The 25,849-nt window shown below is 48.0% G+C and overlaps 1 long non-coding RNA gene, 3 other non-coding genes and 1 pseudogene across 4 annotated transcripts; 1 reads left to right on the top strand and 4 right to left on the bottom strand.

The window, feature by feature from the left end:
• Nucleotides 1–1,239: 1,239 nt before the first annotated feature.
• Nucleotides 1,240–1,396, bottom strand: LOC126977599 (5.8S ribosomal RNA). Its single transcript, XR_007732274.1, has one exon. It is a non-coding gene; the product is annotated as a 5.8S ribosomal RNA (ribosomal RNA).
• A 375-nt stretch (nt 1,397–1,771) lies between these two features.
• On the bottom strand, nt 1,772–3,675 carry LOC126977694 (small subunit ribosomal RNA). The gene has a single exon (XR_007732366.1). It is a non-coding gene; the product is annotated as a small subunit ribosomal RNA (ribosomal RNA).
• A 9,353-nt stretch (nt 3,676–13,028) lies between these two features.
• Nucleotides 13,029–24,228, top strand: LOC126977364 (uncharacterized). Its single transcript, XR_007732194.1, has 2 exons — nt 13,029–13,177; nt 24,077–24,228. It is a non-coding gene; the product is annotated as an uncharacterized LOC126977364 (long non-coding RNA).
• LOC126977596 (5.8S ribosomal RNA) lies at nt 14,808–14,964 on the bottom strand. The gene has a single exon (XR_007732271.1). It is a non-coding gene; the product is annotated as a 5.8S ribosomal RNA (ribosomal RNA).
• LOC126977769 (large subunit ribosomal RNA) lies at nt 18,681–25,649 on the bottom strand (annotated as a pseudogene).
• Nucleotides 25,650–25,849: the final 200 nt, after the last annotated feature.

Genomic DNA, 25,849 nt, shown 5'->3' with positions numbered 1-25,849 from the left:
TACCGTCCGCCGCCGGCCGGCGATCGCCACGGTCGGACGGCTGTGCGCGTGAACGCGCAGCCGCCCGGCTCCCGGACAACGCTTAGGCCGAACAGACGAACGGGTCGCGATGCATAATGTGTACTAAGAGAGAAGTGCACGCCGTCCGGGCGCGACAACGGCGGCGACCGGTGAACGCGAGCACGAGTCTCGCGCACATCGCGGCACGCCGCCGTACGCCCCGGAGTGACGATGAATCTCTCCGTTCGTTCATTCGAGTTTCGGTTTACCCCTGAACGGTTGCACGTACTCTTGAACTCTCTCTTCAAAGTTCTTTTCAACTTTCCCTCACGGTACTTGTTCGCTATCGGTCTCGCGGTTATATTTAGCCTTAGATGGAGTTTACCACCCACTTAGGGCTGCATTCTCAAGCAACCCGACTCTGAGGAGAGTCCCTCTCGCGGACTCGCTCCGTCGCTACGGGCCTGGCACCCTCTATGGGAAAACGGCCCCGTTCAAGACGAACTTGGACGGGAGCGGCGACCGCGAGAAAGCGGAACCTCCCTAACACCACATGTCCCGCGACCGTGACGACCGCGGGATTCGGCGCTGGGCTTATCCCTGTTCGCTCGCCGCTACTGAGGGAATCCTGGTTAGTTTCTTTTCCTCCGCTTACTAATATGCTTAAATTCGGCGGGTGATCCTCCCTGATCTGAGGCCAACGATAAAAAGTATGAGGCAGACACGATATCCGTCAGCGCAGCGACACCGTCGTGCGCGCGCCGCCAATAAGTCTCAACGACGTATCGTCGACCCGCGCACGTACCGCGATCGAAGCGCCCTTCGGACGGCGAGTCCGCCTACTCGTTTGCACGCTCACGTCGGGCCGAAATAATACGTGCAGCGCACGGGACGCGAACCGAAGGCGCAGCCACGCACGCCGTTCACATAGAGAACTCTGCATAGATTAATTAAAATTAATCACGAGATATCCGCGTGTGACAGCGAACGAGCGCGCCCCGGTACCGCGCCCGTCTCCGTGACCCACGTCGGGCGTGAGGCGGAGACGGCGTTGCACGCGAACAGCACCACGCGTTGCGGCTTATTTTACATTTTCGAACGGATCGAGCGGGCCCCGGCAAACCGGCGGCGTTTACCCAAGCCCGGCTCGAATACCGTCACTCGTTTTACACGTTTTTTAGGCTCGCAAACAGTGTTGTCAGTATACAGCGACGGCGTCGTCGTATTCTTTTATGCAGCCGGCCCTCACACAGGAGTGGTCCTGGATATTTCTCCACGGACCGCAATGTTCGTTCGAAATGTCGATGTTCAAATGTGTCCTGCAGTTCACACTATGACGCGCAGTTAACTGCGTACTTCATCGACTCGCGAGCCAAGTGATCCACCGTTCAGGGTAATAGTTTTTATATTTAGAAAATACGTGAACGATCTCTGTGTGTAACAAAATATTATGTGACGCACGCATTGCGCGTACGTCGTGATCTCGACTCGCTTCGCACTCGACATGAGCGCGTCGCGAGACGCACGCGCGTCGCGTACATGCGAACCGCGCCCGCCGAAGCGTCGTGCCGGAGACGTCGTGCCGGACACCCCCCACATGGGGCGGGAGACGGCAGCGCGCGCGCGGCAAACGCGACAACGGAGCACAGAGAGCACATCGCGAGCGCGAAGATAATCAGTGATTGACACGTGATTGAAGTTATCATCGTCAACAGTCGGCTGTGAGCGAAGCGTGTCGGCGACAACGCTCGCGCACGCGACCGTTACACGTTAATGATCCTTCCGCAGGTTCCCCTACGGAAACCTTGTTACGACTTTTACTTCCTCTAAATGATCAAGTTTGGTCAACTTTCCAGCAACGCCGACGGCCGCGAAGCCACCGCGTGGCGGTCCGAAGACCTCACTAAATCATTCAATCGGTAGTAGCGACGGGCGGTGTGTACAAAGGGCAGGGACGTAATCAACGCGAGCTTATGACTCGCGCTTACTAGGAATTCCTCGTTTATGGGGGATAATTGCAAACCCCAATCCCCAGCACGAAGGAGTTTCAACGGGTTGCCCGGGCCTCTAGGCCAGGGAGAACATGTTGATTCCTTCAGTGTAGCGCGCGTGCGGCCCAGGACATCTAAGGGCATCACAGACCTGTTATTGCTCAATCTCGTGCGGCTCGAAGCCGCCGGTCCCTCTAAGAAGAATTTTAATACGCCGCCAGTGAGTTGCGCGACCCTGAAGCCGCGCATACCTAAATGACGACGCCTATTTAGCAGGCTAGAGTCTCGTTCGTTACCGGAATTAACCAGACAAATCGCTCCACCAACTAAGAACGGCCATGCACCACCACCCACCGAATCAAGAAAGAGCTGTTAATCTGTCAATCCTTCCGGTGTCCGGGCCTGGTGAGATTTCCCGTGTTGAGTCAAATTAAGCCGCAGGCTCCACTCCTGGTGGTACCCTTCCGTCAATTCCTTTAAGTTTCAGCTTTGCAACCATACTCCCCCCGGAGTCCAAAATCTTTGGTTTCCCGGAAGCTGCCCGCCGAGCCATTGTAGTAACGTCGGCGGATCGCTAGATGACATATTTACGGTTAGAACTAGGGCGGTATCTAATCGCCTTCGAACCTCTAACTTTCGTTCTTGATTGATGAAAACACCTTTGGCAAATGCTTTCGCTGATGTTCGTCTTGCGACGATCCAAGAATTTCACCTCTAACGTCGCAATTCGAATGCCCCCAGTTATCCTACCTTAATCATTACCTCGGAGTTCTGAAAACCAACAAAATTGAACCGAGATCATATTCTATTATTCCATGCACGAAATATTCAAGCGGCATTTTGAGCCCGCTTTGAGCACTCTAATTTGTTCAAAGTAAAATTGTCGGCCCATCTCGACACTCACTGAAGAGCAACGCGATAGGATTATGATATTGAACCGGCATTTTACCGCCGGCTCACCGACGATATGCTCCGCAGACGTGTCAGTATCACCGCGGATGCGATGCACCGACAGCGCGGCGCACAAATGCAACTAAGAGCTTTTTAACCGCAACAATTTCAGTATACGCTATTGGAGCTGGAATTACCGGGGCTGCTGGCACCAGACTTGCCCTCCAATTGTTCCTCGTTAAAATATTTAAAGTGTACTCATTCCGATTACGAGGCCTCGTAAGAGTCCCGTATCGTTATTTTTCGTCACTACCCCCGTGCTGGGAGTGGGTAATTTGCGCGCCTGCTGCCTTCCTTGGATGTGGTAGCCGTTTCTCAGGCTCCCTCTCCGGAATCGAACCCTGATTCCCCGTTACCCGTGACAACCATGGTAGTCGCAGAAACTACCATCAAAAGTTGATAAGGCAGACATTTGAAAGATGCGTCGCCGGTACTGGACCATGCGATCGGCAAAAGTTATCCAGATTCATCAAAATTAACGACTTCGGACGCGACGCCCTCCGTCGATTGGTTTTGATCTAATAAAAGCACTCATCCCATCACTAGTCAGAGCTCTGATTGCATGTATTAGCTCTATAATTACAACAGTTATCCAAGTAACTGAGTAAGATCTAAGGAACCAAAACTGATATATTGAGCCATTCGCGGTATCGCCTTAATACGGCTTGCACTGAGACATGCATGGCTTAATCTTTGAGACAAGCATATAACTACTGGCAGGATCAACCAGGGAGCTGCTGCAAACAACGATTGTTGTCGCGCTCGGCGCGTCATGCGTAGCGATCTCCCCTTAGGGCGTCGCGACTATGACATCTTGAACATATTCAGTCATCGTCGCGAGCCCATTGAGTGCGGTCTCTGTGTTCGTTTGTTTACGCTCGCACTTTCGCCAAGCTAAAGTGTGCGCGACGATTAATTATCAACCTTAATTCTATGTGCGCAAGTACTTAAGAAGGTGTACTATTAAGTTTGTAACTTTTATCTTTATATGTTAATATGGAGTGTGCAAAATGTTTAGAAACAGTGCATGACGGCGTATTATGTAGTCACTGCCAAGGACAATTACATTTCGGCTGCGCAGGCGTTGCTGAAACAACCTATCGCAAAATGGCAATGGATAAAATGGCATCATGGAAATGTTTACAACGTCGCATTGCCAATATGTCTTCTACCGCGGCGGACATAACTACTGTCTTGCATGAAATTAAGGCTATGCGTGGAGATCTCAACAGCATGCGCTCAGATATAACCTCAAACACTGTCACGTTGCTATTTGCGCGGTTGATAGAAATAACAACAACGTGGCAATTTTTAAAACTATATTTAAATTATATTTAATAAAGATTTTAAGAGGTCGAGGGTAAAGCAGAGGCCATAATTTGCTCGCAGAGTCTCGGTCCCAGAAATACCGTACACCCGTTCGGTTCCCAATCTCCTGACACGTGTGACTTCACTATATTGTCCGGATCCAGGTTCAAAACTGTGGCATACGAAGTAGGACAGGTATAGAAGTCCAACAGTGTTCCTGTAATGATTGCCAAGATTATCACACAGCTATAACTTTTGTACTGTTGGAAAACCTACGCGGAGCTTAAGGCAATCCAGAGGCTACTTCTAGCTAGCACAAGGGAAGAAAATCGTGGTGGCATATATAAATTAAAATCAGCAATGGTTACGTAGCTAGAAAAAGCAATATATCAAAATAATCTATTTAAAGAACCAAGCATTAATCAAAACATATTCTAATATTATTGAAAAAAACATAAACTAATATTTAAATCATATTACTAAAGCTAAAAAACTAAATTATACTAATAATCTGAGAAGTATTTATTACAACAGCAATAATAACAGCTAACGGAAATTTCCTAACTCGCCATGACACTCTTAGCTTTAAAAAGCAAGCAGAATATTAATTAAAATACAATAAACTATAACGTATAACTATTTGCACAACTTACCCTAGATGGGAACACTGACTTTATTTATTTAATAGTTTGTTAAGAAGTATGTTAACCTAATAACGTGTAAAAAATATATGAAAGTTGTAGTTATTCAAGTATTATAATGGCACGAGAACAATGTAGTTGGTTCGCGCAGCCAAGGCGACCAGCTCTCCTTCGAGACTAGAAATTCTGTCCCCACCGCCGACTGCCGAGTCTAACACGTCGCGGGTGGAGGAAGGTGCGGGGCACGCATCGCGATGATACGTATGATGGATTTAGAGATCCGTAGACAATATTAAGGCTATTATTAATTATTCTTAGTTTTATTATATGTGTTTATATTTGATTATATTGAGTTTTATAAAACTACATTACAACACCAAGGCTGTGGAGGAATTTAACTATCAATTATCTTGTCTAGCTGCTCGCTTTAACAACTTAGATAGCCGAATTTCTACAGTGGAAACAAAAATACAAAAGGATTTGACATCTGCCAACATTACAATTGATGAACTTCGTCGTGTCAATAACGTGCAGGATCAACACTCGAGATTGAATAATGTTGAAATATCAGGAGTGCCAGCCTCGAATGGTGAAAATCTGCTATCTATTGTACGTGATATCTGTCATAAGGTTGCGTTTCAATTACAAGAATCTGATGTAGATTACATCCATCGTGTTCGTCGTTTTGTGAATGCCAACATTAGTGAAGGTCAAACACAGTCTTCTAGCAGCCGGCCCCCCGCGATCATAGTCAGGTTTAGCAGGAGACTCCGCAAGGATACGCTGATAGCAGCGGTGCGCGCGCGCCGCGGCCTTACAACAGCTAATTTAGGTTTGCCTGGACCTACAGTGAACCTATATGTGTCAGATCACCTTACTCCATCTAATAAGTTACTTCTGAAGCAGGCCAGGAAAATCAAAGAAGATTTACACTACTCTTATTTATGGATTCGTGACTGTAAATTATTTATTAGAAAGAGTGATAAATCTAAGGCTCTCCGTATAACAAGTGAACAAGGTTTAAATAAACTGAAGTGACTAATTCTCCTTACATTATATTATAGTAACATCACATTAAACTTTTTCGCATTAAAATTTATTATTGTATATACTTGTAGTGGTAAACAGGTACGTCATATGTATAAACTTAGTTTTTATTCACGTATACGAGGTTTAGGTTAATATGATAAATATACACAAATATTGGTTGGGTATTTATTTATTTTAATTAAATTTAGGCTAATAAAATGTTGACTCAACAATCATTTCAAATTTACTACCAGAACGTTAGGGGTTTAAGAACAAAATCTAGTGAATTCATTTCTGAAGCATCAATAAATAGTTATGACATAATTTTGATAACTGAAACCTGGCTAAGCTAAAAAGCTGACTTTCATAGCGATGAGTATTTCGATCGTAGGTATTATGTTTATCGTAGCGACATGTCGTGGGAGGCGAGCGGTGCGGCCCACGGTGGTGGCGTGGCAGTAGCCGTGCGCGCCGACTTACAGCCAATGCAGCGAGACTGACCGGTCCCGCCACCTGCTACTTGTAACAGTGTGTGGATCTCGATTCCTTTACATGATACGCAAAGTGGGCCGACACGTTATGTAAATATAGCCTGCATCTATATCCCTCAAGGACCTTCTTATAAAGACACTATGATTTCGTTTACTGAAATTACTGGTAAAATAATTATAGAAAGACCACCCGATTTGTTTTTAGTAACCGGCGATTTTAATTTATCTAATGCACAGTGGCACGATTTACAAAGTAATAATCTGTTACTAATGCCCAGTGGTAACCAAGTTATACAATGTTTCTCTGAATTCCTTGCTTTTTCTAATTTGCAACAATATAATAGAATAAAAAATATTAACAACCGATTACTTGATTTGGTATTATGTAACACAAATTGTACTGTTCAGGAATGTGAACACCCGCTCACTAATGAAGATGTACATCACAGATCCCTGTATATAGTACTCACATTAAATTATCTTTTTCCTTTTAAAGCTAAATCTAGTTACATACACAATTTTCATTTGGGTAAGTACAATGAAATTAATCAAGAATTATTAGCTATTGACTGGTTTGCGCTTTTTAAATCATTAGATGTAGAAAACTGTCTTAAAACTTTATAATATAATTAATAATTTAATTTCTAAATTCATTCCTTATCGTAAGAACCGTATTTCTAACTCAATGCCCATATGGCACAGTAATGCCTTAAGAAAAATGTTAAATGAGAAAAGAAAAGTGCACAAAAAATTAAAACTATATGGTAATCCCCTTGACTATAGTAGTTACTCCCTATTAAGAAGAAGAGCTCGCAAACTAGAAATGGAATGTTATAACTGTTATAATGAATTTTCTGAAAAAAATATCAAGAAATATCCAAACTTTTTTTGGTCTCATATTAAATCTATTTTAGCTAATCAGGGTCTGCCACAAACTATGCAATATAAAGGATCGACGTCCTCAGATGGTAAAGAAATTTGTAACATGTTTAATGAACACTTTCAATCAGTCTTTGAAAAGCCTAAAGATCATCCACGCCACTATAATGACAATGAAATAAATCCCTCAGCAATAGTAGAAAATCGTACAGTCAGTTTAAGTATGGATATGGTTCTAAAATATCTTCAATCAGTTAATACTAATAAAGGAGCCGGTCCAGATGGCATTCATCCATTATTTATACAAAATTGTGCTAGATCATTGGCACTTCCTATTTTCTTAATATATAAGCAGTCTATTGATGAAGGATGTATGCCGAACCTTTGGAAACAAGTGTATATAACCCCTGTACCGAAAGGTTCTGTTAGCATGGATATAGAATAGTATAGGCCAATATCTAAATTATGTCAATTTGGAAAAATATTTGAAAAAATAGTAACGAACCAATTATCTGTAGCTGTCCGTCAACATATTTGCCCAAATCAATGGACAAGGGATACCAGGTGGATGCTGTGTATACCGATTTTGCCAAAGCATTTGACAAAATTTGTCATGATACTCTATTGATGAAGCTCTGGCAACTCGGTATACATGGTGATCTTTTTAGATGGATAAAGTCATACATGACAAAAAGTAGTCAGGCTGTTGTAACTAGTGGTTTCGTTTCTGATTTTAAATCAATAAGTTATGGTGTTCCACATGGATCGCATTTGGGCCCTCTATTATTTATTTTGTATATTAACAATATTTCTGAGATTCTAAAGAAATATAACTCAATATTATATGCAGATGATACCAAAATATATAAAGTAATACGTACTATAGATGATTGCATTGCACTACAAAGTGATATAAATACTTTTGAAATTAATTGCACAAACATTAATTTATTTTTAAATACAGAAAAATGTCATATTATTACATTTACAAGAAAACGCAATCCAATATTTTACAATTATAATCTTCGTGGTAAAGAACTCACAAGAGTCACTGAAGTTAGGGATCTATTTTAGACTCGAAACTCACATATGTTAATCATATTGATAAAATCGTAAATAAAGGATATAAACAACTTGATTTCATTTTACGCGCTGGAAAACCATTTAAGGATCCTTTAACTTATAAAATTTTATTTAATAGTTTTGTACGAAGCCACTTGGAATTTGCATGTGCAGTTTGGAAACCTTTTTATCAAATTCACGTTGATCGTTTAGAAAGAATTCAAAAAAAGTTTATTAAGGCTCTAGAATTTAGAACTGGACATGATGAATTCATTCATTACCGATTATCATTAGACAAACATAAAATATAATCTCTATCATACCGTCGTGACAAATTCGATATAACCATATTATATAAAATCATAAGTTATGTTATTGACGCCCCTGCGTTATTACAGAAGATTACATTTAGGATACCTCGTATATGTGAACGCAATAGTAGAGAAAAACCTTTATTCTCAATTCCGATCAGTAGAACTTGTTTTACCCACAATAGTTTCATAAGACGTGCCTGTCGACTTTATAATAACTCCTTTAATCATATTGATATATTTTGTAACTCCATAAATAAATTAAAAAGATACCTTAAAATCAAAAACAAAAGTGATAAATTTAAATAAGTTACATACTTTCCTATAAGATATTATAGTATCTATACATATTTTATATACTTTATAAAATTCACCTTCTTACACCTAAACTTTATGTATATAAATGCGCCTTAACCTGTATATAACACAGGGAACTAAAGGTTGATATTAACTCATAGCTATTAAGATAGTTGTATGAAACTGTTTATTCCTTATATAAATAAATAAAAAAAAAAATCGTGAGATATCCCTTGAATAGGTGCGCGTTGAACGAATCATAAATCGGCGATGGGCCGATTGTATGTTATGAAAGTTCAGTAACGAGAGTCCCTTCGGGTAATAATAAAAATGATGACACGCAATAGAAGCGGTATCAACGTATTAATATCGGTACACGTCGTGATCACAAATCGGATCGACACCCGGTGCTTGAGAGGAGCGTAAACGTCTCGCACGCGTGAAATGCGCGACGCGTTCCGGCTTGCGGGCCCTCACGTTATAAATCTTAACAGAGGGAAACCGTCGAAGCCCAGTCGGCGTCTTGGTGCGCGCAAAAAATTTTCACGATTGCTTTCAACGTGACGAGGATCGCCGCAGCGTATGATACTATAGAGAGAATGAAGAGAGGAATTATGAGAAACAAAATCACTTGTTTTTGTCAATTCGCTATTCGGTCCTCTATTCAAGTAAGTAAGATATCCGTCCGGGGAGACCGGCAGGGAGCGCCGCGCTCCTCGCGCTCGGCGGTACTCGTTATTGGAGAAAACAAGTAAGTGAGATATCCGTCCGGGGAGACCGGCAGGGAGCGCCGCGCTCCTCGCGCTAGGCGGTACTCGCTATTGAGGAATCGACCGTACCCGCTATTGGGGCCGACCGTACTCGCTTCTGGGGCCGTCGTGACGGACTCGTCACGACGGCCCCAAATCATGATAATATTATGTTATTATTATTATTATAATATTATGTTGGTGGTGTGTGGTTTGGCTGTTGTTTGTTTGCACACACACTACTCTGCTCGGCGACGATGCGTCCTCGGACGAATCATCTGGCGTGGGGCTGAGTCTCAACAGATCGCAGCACGACGCTGCTCTACCGAGCACAACACCCCGCCAGGAACGTAAGTCGTCTACATAAGCGAGATATCCGTCCGGGGGAGACCGGCAGGGAGCGTCGCGCTCCTCGCGCTCGGCAGTACTCGTTATTGGAGAAAACAAGTAAGTGAGATATCCGTCCGGGGAGACCGGCAGGGAGCGCCGCGCTCCTCGCGCTAGGCGGTACTCGCTATTGAGGAATCGACCGTACCCGCTATTGGGGCCGACCCTACTCGCTTTTGGGGCCGATCGTACTCGCTTTTGGAATTTGCGCAGCGCGCCATACACCACCGGAGCCGCCGCCGCCGCCGACGGCGATGTACACTTATTATCACAACACTCAACTCGACATAATAACCTGAAAATGATCGTACTCGTTATCATTAGAGTAGTCGCCGTGTACAACAACCATATCTTTCAACTATAATAAATAATAATATATTGTAAAATTTTATAATCATGAGAAATCGCGTGACGCGTCCGTCACGACGAAATATTATGATAATATTATATTATTATGTTATTATAATATTATGTTGGCCTTTGTTCGTTTGCACACACACAACTCTGCTCGGCGACGATGCGTCCTCGGACGAATCACCTGGCGTAGGGCTGAGTCCCAACAGATCGCAGCACGACGCTGCTCTACCGAGCACAACACCCCGCCAGGAACGTAAGTCGTCTTTTTTTTTATGGAATAGGAGGTCAAACAAGCGTACGGGTCACCTGTTGTTAAGTGATCACCGCCGCCCACAATCTCTTGCAACACCGGAGGAATCACAGGATCGTTGCCGGCCTTTAAGGAAGGTGTACGCGCTTTTTTTGAAGGTACCCATGTCGTATCGTCCCTGAAACACCGCACAAGGAAGCTCATTCCACAGCTTTGTAATACGTGGAAGAAAGCTCCTTGAAAACCGCACTGTGGAGGACCGCCACACATCCAGATGGTGAGGATGATATCCTAACTTGTGGCGTGTCGTGCGAAGGTGGAATTCGGCGGCAGGAATCAGGTTAAACAGCTCTTCGGAACACTCCCCGTGATAAATGCGGTAGAAGACACACAATGAAGCGACGTCTCTACGCAACGCCAAGTGATCCAGAAGTTCACAGAGCACTGGGTCCCCGACAATTCGAGCTGCTCTGCGTTACACGCGGTCAAATGGATCGAGCTGATACTGGGGTGTGCCAGACCAGAGATGACAGCAATACTCCATGTGTGGCCGGATCTACGCTTTGTAGAGCGCTAGTATGTGGGCCGGCTTGAAGTATTGCCGTGCTCTATTAATGACGCCCAGTTTCTTTGAAGTCAATTTGGCTTTGCCTTCCAGATGACCACGAAATTGGCATTCGCTCGAGATTTCGAGACCCAGTATTCCGATACTAGGCGCGGCTTTAAGAGAAGTGTTCTCGAAGAGCGGTGATACGACAAATGGGGTTTTTTTAGTGGTAAATGCGCAAACTTGAGTCTTCTGGGGGTTAAATTGGACAAGGTTCAAATTACCCCATTCCGCGACCTTCTCAAGAGAGGACTCGATAGAAGACACAAGTTTCTCCCGGCACTGGTCGACGATTTCCCGAGAGAGACCTGCATGGCCAGTGTAGACGGCATCACCAGTGCTATCGTCTGCATAGCAATGAATGTTGGAGGTGTCCAACATATCGTTGATATGCAGAAGAAACAGCGTGGGAGACAGCACACAGCCTTGGGGCACTCCAGCATTTACGGGCTTCGGGTTCGAGCAATATCCGTCGACAACGACCTGTATGCTGCGCCCAGTGAGGAAGCTGGAGGTCCACTTGCACAAACTCTCGGGAAGCCCAAATGATGGAAGTTTGGAGAGGAGCGCCTTGTGCCATACACGATCAAACCCCTTCGCTATATCCAGGCTAACTGCCAGGCCTTCCCCCTTGCTTTCAATAGCCGCTGCCCATCTATGTGTTAGGTATACCAGAAGATCACCTGCCGACCGATCATGGCGAAACCCGTATTGTCGGTCGTTGATCAACTGTTTCGCTCGCTTTACCCGCGCTTGCTTGAATCTCTTCACGTTGACATTCAGAGCACTGGGCAGAAATCACATTGCGTCAACACCCGCGAAGGCCATCGCAATGCTTTGTTTTAATTAGGCAGTCGGATTCCCCTTGTCCGTGCCAGTTCTGAGCTGACCGTTGAACGGCGGTCGTACAGTACCGCGCCGATCGCGCACGAGACGAAACCGACGCGGACTTACGGCTAGGAAGATCCGCGAAAGGCCGGAACGCGGGTCCGGATTCAGCACGACGCGCGAGACCACCTTGCTATGGAGACACGCGCGAGCATCGACCAGGCCCGGCACCGGCCGCATCCGCTTCCCGTCCAAACCCGACACGCCCCGGTCCTCAGAGCCAATCCTTATTCCGAAGTTACGGATCCAATTTGCCGACTTACCTTACCTACATTATTCTATCGACTAGAGGCTCTTCACCTTGGAGACCTGCTGCGGATATGGGTACGAGCCGGCGCGACATCTCCACGTACATCCCTCACCTGAATTTTCAAGGTCCGCAGAGAGTATCCGGACACCGCCGCAAATGCGGTGCTCTTCGCGTTCCGAACCATATCTCCCTTCTATAGGATTCCATGGAACTCGAACGCTCAGGCAGAAAAGAAAACTCTTCCCGGACCACTCGGTGGCGTCTTCAGGCTCACGGGTTACCCCGTCGTACACTCGCTTGAGAAACGAGAGAACGATTATTGAAACGGTTCCGCTGCCGGGTTCCGGAATAGGAACCGGATTCCCTTTCGCTCAAAGGGCGTTATTTATCATATACATAAAATATATATACACGCCGCATCGACATAAGATCTCTCCTTGAGCTTAGGATCGATTGACTCGCGAGCAACTACTGTTCACGCGAAACCCTTCTCCACGTCAGTCCTCCAGGGCCTCGCTGGAGTATTTGCTACTACCACCAAGATCTGCACCGACGGAGGCTCCAGGCGGGCTCACACCCAGACCCTTCTGCGCACTCCGCCGCGCACGTCCTACTCGTTACGGCATAATACGCGTGCGCTTTGACACGCACGCGCCGATTGCCGGTAACGGTAGTGTATAGGCAAAACGCTTCAGCGCCATCCATTTTCAGGGCTGGTCGCTTCGGCAGGTAAGTCGTTGCACACTCCTTAGCGGACTCCGACTTCCATGGCCACCGTCCTGCTGTCAAGAGCGACCAACGGCTTTCATGGTGTCCCATGAGCGTTTTTTAGGCGCCTTAACACTACGTTTGGTACATCCCACAGCGCCAGTTCTGCTTACCAAAATTGGCCCACTTGGCACCGTCATCAGATCTCCGGCTTCATCGTCAGAGTAAGCCGGAGTTCTCACCCATTTAAAGTTTGAGAATAGGTTGAGGTCGTTTCGGCCCCAATGCCTCTAATCATTCGCTTTACCGGATGAGACTGTTACGAGTCGACGCCAGCTATCCTGAGGGAAACTTCGGACGGAACCAGCTACTCGATGGTTCGATTAGTCTTTCGCCCCTATACCCAGTTCCGACGATCGATTTGCACGTCAGAATCGCTACGGTCCTCCATCAGGGTTTCCCCTGACTTCGACCTGACCAGGCATAGTTCACCATTTTTGGGTCCCAGCATCTGTGCTCAGAGCGCGCCCGCATTCGCTGATTGGAAACGAGACGCCTCGGGAGTGCGACAGATCGATTTTTGACGACCGACGCTCCATCCTCCCTGAGCGCGCGACAAGCGCGCGCCTTCACTTTCGTTGTGCCTTTCAGTTTTGTCTGTTTGAATTCATAACTCAACGACTCGCAAACATGCTAGACTCCTTGGTCCGTGTTTCAAGACGGGTCCTGCGAGTGCCCGAAACAGTAACATCGCCGACTGATACGCGCACAGTCCGAGACTACACGGCTGCGACGACTGCGGCGTCGCGTCAGCATCCGCACAAGGGCAGGATGTCGACGACGACTCTCGCTCGCGTCGGGCCGGACGCGTCCCCGGATGGAGACGCGTGCGCGTTTCAGGACAAGTACCGTCCGCCGCCGGCCGGCGATCGTCACGGTCGGACGGCTGTGCGCGTGAACGCGCAGCCGCCCGGCTCCCGGACAACGCTTAGGCCGAACAGACGAACGGGTCGCGATGCATAATGTGTACTAAGAGAGAAGTGCACGCCGTCCGAGTGCGTCAACGGCGGCGACCGGTGAACGCGAGCACGAGTCTCGCGCACATCGCGGCACGCTACGCATCGCTACGGGCCTGGCACCCTCTATGGGAAAACGGCCCCGTTCAAGACGAACTTGGACGGGAGCGGCGACCGCGAGAAAGCGGAACCTCCCTAACACCACATGTCCCGCGACCGTGACGACCGCGGGATTCGGCGCTGGGCTTATCCCTGTTCGCTCGCCGCTACTGAGGGAATCCTGGTTAGTTTCTTTTCCTCCGCTTACTAATATGCTTAAATTCGGCGGGTGATCCTCCCTGATCTGAGGCCAACGATAAAAAGTATGAGGCAGACACGATATCCGTCAGCGCAGCGACACCGTCGTGCGCGCGCCGCCAATAAGTCTCAACGACGTATCATCGACCCGCGCACGTACCGCGATCGAAGCGCCCTTCGGACGTCGAGTCCGCCTACTCGTTTGCACGCTCACGTCGGGCCGAAATAACACGTGCAGCGCACGGGACGCGAACCGTCACTCATTTTACACGTTTTTTAGGCGCGCAAACAGTGTTGTCAGTATACAGCGACGGCGTCGTCGTATTCTTTTATGCAGCTGGCCCTCAGACAGGAGTGGTCCTGGATATTTCTCCACGGACCGCATTGTGCGTTCGAAATGTCGATGTTCAAATGTGTCCTGCAGTTCACATTATGACGCGCAGTTAATTGCGTTCTTCATCGACCCGCGAGCCAAGTGATCCACCGTTCAGGGTAATAGTTTTTATATTTAGAAAATACGTGAACGGTCTCTGCGTGTAACAAAATATTATGTGACGCACGCATTGCGCGTACGTCGTGATCTCGACTCGCTTCGCACTCGACATGAGCGCGTCGCGAGACGCACGCGCGTCGCGTACATGCGAACCGCGTCCGCCGAAGCGTCGTGCCGGAGACGTCGTGCCGGACACCCCCCACATGGGGCGGGAGACGGCAGCGCGCGCGCGGCAAATGCGACAACGGAGCACAGAGAGCACATCGCGAGCGCGAAAATAATCAGTGATTGACACGTGATTGAAGTTATCATCGTCAACACTCGGCTGTGAGCGAAGCGTGTCGGCGACAACGCTCGCGCACGCGACCGTTACACGTTAATGATCCTTCCGCAGGTTCCCCTACGGAAACCTTGTTACGACTTTTACTTCCTCTAAATGATCAAGTTTGGTCAACTTCCCAGCAACGCCGACGGCCGCGAACCCACCGCGTGTCGGACCGAAGACTTCACTAAATCATTCAATCGGTAGTAGCGACGGGCGGTGTGTACAAAGGGCAGGGACGTAATCAACGCGAGCTTATGACTCGCGCTTACTAGGAATTCCTCGTTTACCGCTAACCGACGATATGCTCCGCAGACGTGTCAGTATCACCGCGGATGCGATGCACCGACGTATACTATATATCTCAAAGGCATACGGTGCGCGTTGAACGAATCATAAATCGGCGATGGGCCGATTGTATGTTATGAAAGTTCAGTAACGAGAGTCCCTTCGGGTAATAATAAAAATGATGACACGCAATAGAAGCGGTATCAACGTATCAATATCGGTACACGTCGTGATCACAAATTGGATCGACGCCCGGTGCTTGAGAGGAGCGTGAACGTCTCGCACGCGTGAAATGCGTGACGCGTTCCGGCTTGCGGGCCCTCACGTTTAAAATCTTAACAGAGGGAAACCGTCGAAGCCCAGTCGGCGTCTTGGTGCGCGCAAAAAATTTTCGCGATCGCTTTCAACGTGACGAGGATCGCCGCAGCGTATGATACTATAGAGAGAGTGAAGAGAGGAATTATGAGAAACGAAATCACAAAAAACCTTTCAAATCACCAAATCAAATATCATCCTATCATCATCATAGGGAAACTCGAAAACGCTCGATCGACACAGCGCGGTGAGTCTGTCTCATTTTTTATATTGTAAAAAAAGAACATATAAAACAACGCGCGACACAAACACAGACACACAGCTGCCCCGAGAGTACCGTAATGTTATATCATCGTTATCATCGCGCGCATTCACAAACTTACTCAAATATAAATATATATTAAATAAAATATGAATGACGATGACGACGACTAGAATAATAAAACATCAGCAGTTGTTGTGGTGGGGGTGGTGTTGTGCGCGTTTGTTTTTTCTCGCGTGCGTTTTTCACTCTTTTTACAAGAAAAAACTTGAGCGGCGTAGAATTCGGCGTCGCGAACCGTTCGCTACGGACTCGACTCTCGACGCCGCGCCGACTGCCGTATGTGTGGTGCACGCGAACGATATGAACGTGTAAACTCTGATATGTGAATAAAGTAATTTTGATTTGATTTTACTATTTATTAATTACATAATATTAAATATGCATTGCGGCTTCGAAGAAAAAACTCGCTACTTTAATCTTTTTTTTTTAAACTTTTTTAATAACGAGTACGATCATTTTCAGTTATATACGCGCGACATGTACATTTCATTTTCCCTCCGAAACCAAATAAAAAACCTACGAAAAAAAATATATTTCAAATCAAATCAAAATTCTTACTTACTTACTTACTTACTCACATTAGTTTTTCGCGATTTTCAGCAAAACGGTAGGTAAGTTTTATCATAAAAGTATCTCGGACAAAAACTGTAGATCGTAAAATTATCCATTAAAAATGTATCAATACTTAGTATTAGATTCAAAAAGTTAGTTTCCACGCCACCTATGAGGTAGTGTACTTAGCGCGTTTTTATAAGTTTTTGAATAGTTATTATCTCAGAAACGGTGGCTCGTAGGAAAAAAAGTATCGGTACATTTTTTATAGATAATTTTATGATCTACACTTTTTGTCTGAGGTATTTTTATGATAGATTAATAATTAATAATTTATTTTATTTAATTTAAAAAAAAAAACCGGACAGAACATGCAATTATTAGGGGACACGAATATTGGTCAAAAACTATAATGTTCTGGTGTACAAGGAACAAGAGAAGGATGGGAGGTGGGCCCACAAGAAGATCTATTGATGGAATAAAGGCCACAGCGGGAAGTACCGCCTCGGAGTGTGGCGTTCTTTTACAGTGCGGTTTTAAATGAACTTTCTTCCACGTACTACCAAGCTGTGGAATGAGCTTCCTTGTGCGGTGTTCCCAGGGTGGTACGACATGGGTACCTTCAAAAAAAGCGCGCAAACCATCCTTAAAGGCCGGCAACGCTCCTGTGATTCCTCTGTTGCTGCAAGAGAATAAGGGCGGCGCTGATTACTTAACATCAGGTGACGAGTACGGTCGTTTGTCCTCCTCTACCATAAATAGTACATTTCCAATTTTGGCTACTGACAGAGGAAAATGGTTACAGTTGGAAGCCATTGTTGAAAGAGGGACACAGACGGATTTCGAGGCAGAAGATTAGTTTAGCATCAGTGTATATCTTAATATTATTCTAATAATAGCTTAAGGCATAATTATCATTATTATTATCTTTATATATATAATTCTTCTGTATGTGTGTTGACAGTGAACTCCATATATAATTCTCCTGCTCATGTGTATGTTAGTGAACACATTCTTACGGCTGGACCGATTTTTAAAATTTAAGACGTGTGTACAGGACAACGTCTGTCGTGTCCGCTAATCTTATATATAAAATTCTCGTGTCACAATGTTAGTTACCTTACTCCTCCGAAACAGCTTTACTGATTTTTACCAAATTTTATATGCATATCCAGTAGGTCTGAGAATGAGCTAATATCTATTTTTCACCACAAATATTTTGTTAAATTTGTGTTAATATCTTGTTAATTTGACGACTCATATAGCCCAGTGGTTAGTCTTATGTTAAAAGTTACAACGTCACGGCCTGTTCCTGTGCATTAGATTATAGTTTTGTTTTAGTCAATTCGCTATTCGGTCCTCCATTCAAGTAAGTGAGATATCCGTCCGGGGGAGACCGGCAGGGAGCGCCGCGCTTCTCGCGCTCGGCGGTACTCGTTATTGGAGAAAACAAGTAAGTGAGATATCCGTCCGGGGAGAACGGCAGGGAGCGCCGCGCTTCTCGCGCTAGGCGGTACTCGCTATTGAGGAATCGACCGTACCCGCTATTGGGGCCGACCGTACTCGCTTTTGGGGCCGATCGTACTCGCTTTTGGAATTTGCGCAGCGCGCCCAACACCACCGGAGCCGCCGCCGCCGGCGATGTACACTTATTATCACAACACTCAACTCGACATAATAACCTGAAAATGATCGTACTCGTTATCATTAGAGTAGTCGCCGTGTGTAACAACCACGTCTTTCAACTATAATAAATAATAATATATTGTAACATTTTATAATCATGAGAAATCGCGTGACGCGTCCGTCACGAGGAAATATCATGATAATATTATATTATTATGTTATTATAATATTATGTTGGCTGTTGTTCGTTTGCACACACACAACTCTGCTCGGCGACGATTCGTCCTCGGACGAATCACCTGGCGTAGGGCTGAGTATCAACAGATTGCAGCACGACGCTCCTCTACCGAGCACAACACCCCGCCAGGAACGTAAGTCGTCTACAGACTATTCCGAGCCCCGACATCGAACTGAGGTCAATTCGAAACTTCGACGCCGTGGTGCACGTGTTAATACCGCTCGCACCGTTCGTCGCGTTCCAAATGGGCTTCGACGTCGCGTCTTACGAATAAAACGCGACTAGTAAAGTCACATTGTTTAGAGCCTCCCGACACTCGGGGCTCCACAGTGAGTATATCCTTGCCGGATTCGGCTAGGCTGGCTTCGGCCTTAGAGGCGTTCAGGCATAATCCCGCGGATGTTAGCTTCGCACCACCGGCCGCTCGGCCGACTGCATGAACCAAATGTCCGAAACTGCGGTTCCTCTCGTACTGAGCAGTATTACTGTCGCAACGACACGCCATCAGGAGGGTAAAACTAACCTGTCTCACGACGGTCTAAACCCAGCTCACGTTCCCTTTTGATGGGTGAACAATCCAACGCTTGGCGAATTTTGCTTCGCAATGATAGGAAGAGCCGACATCGAAAGATCAAAAAGCAACGTCGCTATGAACGCTTGGACGCCACAAGCCGGTTATCACTGTGGTAACTTTTCTGGCACCTCTTGCTAAAAACTCTTCATACTAAAGGATCGATAGGCCGTGCTTTCGCAGTCCCTATGTGTACTGAACATCTGGATCAAGCCAGCTTTTGCCCTTTTGCTCCACGCGAGGTTTCTGTCCTCGCTGAGCTGGCCTTAGGACACCTGCGTTATTCTTTGACAGATGTACCGCCCCAGTCAAACTCCCCGCCTGGCAGTGTCCTCGAACCGGATCACACGGGAGTTGTACGGCGACGAGCGTTGCCGCCACGTCGCCACTCTGCACGCTTGGAACGAAACACCGTACGCCCGCCGATATTATCGACCACGCACCGCTTCCGCCAAACCGAGTAAGTAATGAAACAATGAAAGTAGTGGTTTTTCAGCGACGACCGCGAACGATCTCCCACTAATGCTACACCTCTCATGTCTCTTACAATTCCAGACTAGAGTCAAGCTCAACAGGGTCTTCTTTCCCCGCTGATTCTCCCAAGCCCGTTCCCTTGGCTGTGGTTTCGCTAGATAGTAGATAGGGACACTACCCTTCCCAAGGACTTGTCAACCTTTTGGTTATAAAGATCTACATCCCGTTTGCGCCAAGCCACTACGAGTCCGACACCAATGGAGGGCACTGATACCCAGTGAGCTCCCTTCCCCCATAGCCCCCGTGTCGGTAAAGCTACCTCCACCACGTTTGACGGGTAACCGCCGAGGAACCTTTCGGAACCATCTACTTTAGATCAATTGAAGGCCACCGCGCCCGTTGCTCGGATAACCGAGATGAGGTGGCTACTTGGCCAACTTTTTTGGGTGAGCACCCTGAAGTACAGCTGAACACCCTATACCGACTGTCCACTAACAGACGTGACAACATACATCTCGCCTGTTTCCAACATTCCCTCAAGGTACTAGTGAGTAGATAGGGACATAATCCACCTCCTTCCCATGGTCTTACCGACCTTTCGGTCATCAAGACCTAGGTTCCGACCGAAACAGCGGGAGATGTACCGGTCCGGATATTCAGGTCCAGTACATTTCTTGACTCCCTACAAGTTCTCATTTTTTGCGTCCCTAGATGGCCCTCTCCCCCTTTCTGGGGGCGGCCGACCACAGCTATGGCTTCGTCGTCGGGCACTCCTTCTTCATCTTCTTCTCTTCTCTAAATCTTCCTTTCTGCGTCTTCGTTACCATCCTGGCTTACCCCTCCATCTCTCTCCTGTCACGGTACCAACTTGTGGCAAATCTAACTAACCGCGAGAAGTTCTCCTCTGAGGACACTAGGTCTCCGTGATAAATTGGTCCCGGATTCTTCCTCTCCAGATGGTTCAATAGTTCGCCTCTAGCTTCATCGTACAAGCTGCATTCCCACAGCACGTGGTCGCGGTACTCATCCGTCACACCACATGGACAAGTGCCATCCCCCTCAAGCCCCAAGTCCCTAAGCCGGCCGTTCAAACTCCCATGACCCGTCAACAGCTGCGACGTGTAGTGGTCGGGCTGCACCCACGCCGCTAGGAGTCTTTCCCCGACACATGGGAAGAAGCGTCTGAGATCTCCACCTCTTTCCTCACGATCCCAGCGCTGCTGCCACATGTTTACCACTTCGGAGTGGATGTCCTTTTTCAATACCGCGAGCTCCTTTTTTACCCTGTCACCCTTCGTCGCTTCTATCTTGCCCGCGCGATAAACTTCCAGTTCGGCTGGAAGTACCCCAGCTAGCACTGGCAGTGCGGCCGTACTTGTTGAGCGGTACGCCTTGGTGAGGAGCACCAACGACGTTCGTTGTGTTCTGAGCAACCGGCTGGACACCACATACAGGAGCGACCTGTGATACCAGATGCTCGCCGCGTAAGTAATGGTTGCAACGTACGTCCCCCTGTACAAGATCTTAAGTGCCTTGTATCGTATGCCCCAAGAAGTTGAAGATACCCTTGCCATCTTCCCGAAGCACGTCGCGGCTCGCTCTCCGATATGCAAGGCGTGATCGGCGAATGACCCCTTTCCATCAATCGTTATGCCTAAGATTTTAACTGATTCAACCGCACGGATAGAATCTCCTCCCATTCTAATGACCGGGGGTCGCCCGAGAGAGCCCTTCAAAGTTATAGACTTGGTTTTCACCGACGAAAACCGGAGTCTATTCCTAGCTCCCCATTCCGAGATTCTCTCGAGCGTCACCGCGGCATTGGTCTCAATAACAACCCTTGAGTTTCCTTCGATGAGTAGCGTTACGTCGTCCGCGTACGCTATCATCCTGACCCCTTGTGGTACGCTCAGCTCCAAAAGGTCATTCAACAGTATATTCCACAGTGTGGGACCTAATACGGATCCCTGTGGGCACCCCATTGTGGAAAGTTTCCATACGACCTCTCCTCCTGCGAACATTCCCACCCACCTATTCAGAAAGTAAGAGCATAAGCACCTGTAGATGTTCGGAGGGCAGCCGCCCTGCTTGTATTTAAGCAGGACCATAGGCCACCACGCGTTGTCAAACGCCCCTGATATGTCCAGAGTTGGGGTAAATAGAGCTAACGACTCAAGCTCGTCTAGCTCCCTCCTCTTCTCCTCTACCGCCTCCCGAAGGAGGCGCTCCGAAGTGTCCATGTTCGTATAACAAGCTTATTAGTATATATTGTTATTAAATATACCAACAAAACAATAAATAGAAAAACAAAAATAAAGTCAAAAACTAAAAGCTAACTACGAGTCCTGTCTCTTCCCTAACACTTCTTAATACCTAATTACCTAACAACTACCTACTGTCTAATAATAACTAATTCCTAAAAGCTAACTAAATAATATGAGTCAAAACACTAACACAAAAGAAATACAGTAAACAAAGTAATTAACTAATGACCGTCATAAATCAAATAGCAAAAAATTCAAGTCACACAAAAGAAATACAGTAAACAAAGTAATTAGCTAATGACCGTCATAAATCAAAGCGGATTAATTCAGGTCACGTACGCACCTTAGCTCCGCCCACTACACAGACACTCGCGAACGTCGAACACAGGCTCCACCCACACGACGCGATTGGCCGAACGAGCAGCGAATAGTGACACGGCGCGAGAACTTGGGCGGCGACTAACGCGGAGAGCACAAAACAAGTCCGCTCGCTACGAGAGCCGACGACGAAGTCGAAGCCGAAGAAGAAGTAGATAGGGACAGCGGGAATCTCGTTAATCCATTCATGTGCGTCACTAATTAGATGACGAAGCGTTTGGCTATCTCAAGAGAGTCATAGTTGCTATCGCCGGGCGGGGGGTCTGGGGGGCTGGCAAGCCCCCCATCGCACCCGGCCCGACGTCGGATGGCGGTACTTACTGTCTGCCTTTCTAACTGCTAGAATCCCAACGCACACCGCCTACTAGGTAGGTTACAGCACAACAGCTTTCGCTCCAGTCCCGGTATAGTGCGTTGGTCAGACGTAGAGAGTCACAGACAACTAATTACGACTCTTCAATTTCGCCTCTTAACCCAGACGGCAAGCACCCCCAGTCACGGTACTCCACAGACGTTTCGCCCATACGAACCGGAGGCGGATATCGGGACCCAGCCCACACTGGCCGTCTCCGACTGTCTAATAACAGACGTGACAACGTACATCGCGCCTGTTTTGCTCCCGTTATCTCCACCATTTTTGCCCGCGCTTGCTTGAATTTCTTCACGTTGACATTCAGAGCACTGGGCAGAAATCACATTGCGTCAACACCCGCGAAGGCCATCGCAATGCTTTGTTTTAATTAGACAGTCGGATTCCCCTTGTCCGTGCCAATTCTGAGCTGACCGTTGAACGGCGGTCGTACAGTACCGCGCCGATCGCGCACGAGACGAAACCGACGCGGACTTACGGCTAGGAAGATCCGCGAAAGGCCGGAACGCGGGTCTGGATTCAGCACGACGCGCGAGACCACCTTGCTATGGAGACACGCGCGAGCATCGACCAGGCCCGGCACCGGCCGCATCCGCTTCCCGTCCAAACCCGACACGCCCCGGTCCTCAGAGCCAATCCTTATTCCGAAGTTACGGATCCAATTTGCCGACTTACCTTACCTACATTATTCTATCGACTAGAGGCTCTTCACCTTGGAGACCTGCTGCGGATATGGGTACGAGCCGGCGCGACATCTCCACGTACATCCCTCACCTGAATTTTCAAGGTCCGCAGAGAGTATCCGGACACCGCCGCAAATGCGGTGCTCTTCGCGTTCCGAACCATATCTCCCTTCTATAGGATTCCATGGAACTCGAACGCTCAGGCAGAAAAGAAAACTCTTCCCGGACCACTCGGCGGCGTCTTCAGGCTCACGGGTTACCCCGTCGTACACTCGCTTGAGAAACGAGAGAACGATTATTGAAACGGTTCCGCTGCCGGGTTCCGGAATAGGAACCGGATTCCCTTTCGCTCAAAGGGCGTTATTTATCATATACATAAAATATATATACACGCCGCATCGACATAAGATCTCTCCTTGAGCTTAGGATCGATTGACTCGCGAGCAACTACTGTTCACGCGAAACCCTTCTCCACGTCAGTCCTCCAGGGCCTCGCTGGAGTATTTGCTACTACCACTAAGATCTGCACCGACGGAGGCTCCAGGCGGGCTCACGCCCAGACCCTTCTGCGCACTCCGCCGCGCACGTCCTACTCGTTACGACATAATACGCGTGCGCTTTGACACGCACGCGCCTATTGCCGGTAACGGTAGTGTATAGGCAAAACGCTTCAGCGCCATCCATTTTCAGGGCTGGTCGCTTCGGCAGGTGAGTCGTTGCACACTCCTTAGCGGATTCCGACTTCCATGGCCACCGTCCTGCTGTCATGAGCGACCAACGGCTTTCATGGTGTCCCATGAGCGTTTTTTAGGCGCCTTAACACTACGTTTGGTTCATCCCACAGCGCCAGTTCTGCTTACCATTGGCCCACTTGGCACCGTCATCAGATCTCCGGCTTCATCGTTCGAGTAAGCCGGAGTTCTCATCCATTTAAAGTTTGAGAATAGGTTGAGGTCGTTTCGGCCCCAATGCCTCTAATCATTCGCTTTACCGGATGAGACTGTTACGAGTCGACGCCAGCTATCCTGAGGGAAACTTCGGACGGAACCAGCTACTAGATGGTTCGATTAGTCTTTCGCCCCTATACCCAGTTCCGACGATCGATTTGCACGTCAGAATCGCTACGGTCCTCCATCAGGGTTTCCCCTGACTTCGACCTGACCAGGTTCACCATCTTTCGGGTCCCAGCATCTGTGCTTAGAGCGCACCCGCATTCGCTGATTGGAAACAAGACGCCTCGGGAGTGCGAGAGATCGATTTTTGACGACCGACGCTCCATCCTCCCTGAGCGCGCGACAAGCGCGTGCCTTCACTTTCGTTGCGCCTTTCAGTTTTGTCTGTTTGAATTCATAACTCAATGACTCGCACACATGCTAGACTCCTTGGTCCGTGTTTCAAGACGGGTCCTGCGAGTGCCCGAAACAGTAACATCGCCGACTGATACGCGCACAGTCCGAGACTACACGACTGCGACGACAGCGGCGTCGCGTCAGTATCCGGGCAGGATGTCGACGACGACTCTCGCTCGCGTCGGGCCGGACCCGTCCCCGGATGGAGACGCGTGCCCGTTTCATGACAAGTACCGTCCGCCACCGGCCGGCGATCGTCACGGTCGGACGGCTGTGCGCGTGAACGCGCAGCCGCCCGGCTCCCGGGCAACGCTTAGGCCGAACAGACGAACGGGTCGCGATGCATAATGTGTACTAAGAGAAGTGCACGCCGTCCGGGTGCGTCAACGGCGGCGACCGGTGTACGCGAGCACGAGTCTCGCGCACATCGCGGCACGCTGCCGTACGCCCCGGAGTGACGATGAATCTCTACGTTCGTTCATTCGAGTTTCGCAGGTTTACCCCTGAACGGTTTCACGTACTCTTGAACTCTCTCTTCAAAGTTCTTTTCAACTTTCCCTCACGGTACTTGTTCGCTATCGGTCTCGCGGTTATATTTAGCCTTAGATGGAGTTTACCACCCACTTAGGGCTGCACTCTCAAGCAACCCGACTCTGAGGAGAGTCCCTCTCGCGGACTCGCTCCGTCGCTACGGGCCTGGCACCCTCTATGGGAAAACGGCCCCGTTCAAGACGAACTTGGACGGGAGCGGCGACCGCGAGAAAGCGAAACCTCCCTAACACCACATGTCCCGCGACCGTGACGACCGCGGGATTCGGCGCTGGGCTTATCCCTGTTCGCTCGCCGCTACTGAGGGAATCCTGGTTAGTTTCTTTTCCTCCGCTTACTAATATGCTTAAATTCGGCGGGTGATCCTCCCTGATCTGAGGCCAACGATAAAAAGTATGAGGCAGACACGATATCCGTCAGCGCAGCGACACCGTCGTGCGCGCGCCGCCAATAAGTCTCAACGACGTATCGTCGACCCGCGCACGTACCGCGATCGAAGCGCCCTTCGGACGTCGAGTCCGCCTACTCGTTTGCACGCTCACGTCGGGCCGAAATAACACGTGCAGCGCACGGGACGCGAACC

The sequence above is a fragment of the Leptidea sinapis genome, chromosome 45 (genome assembly GCF_905404315.1).
Source record: "Leptidea sinapis chromosome 45, ilLepSina1.1, whole genome shotgun sequence".
Classification (NCBI taxonomy): Eukaryota; Metazoa; Arthropoda; class Insecta; order Lepidoptera; family Pieridae; genus Leptidea; species Leptidea sinapis.
The sequence above is the reverse complement of the archived record's forward strand: the minus strand, read 5'-3'. Positions and strand labels throughout refer to the sequence as shown.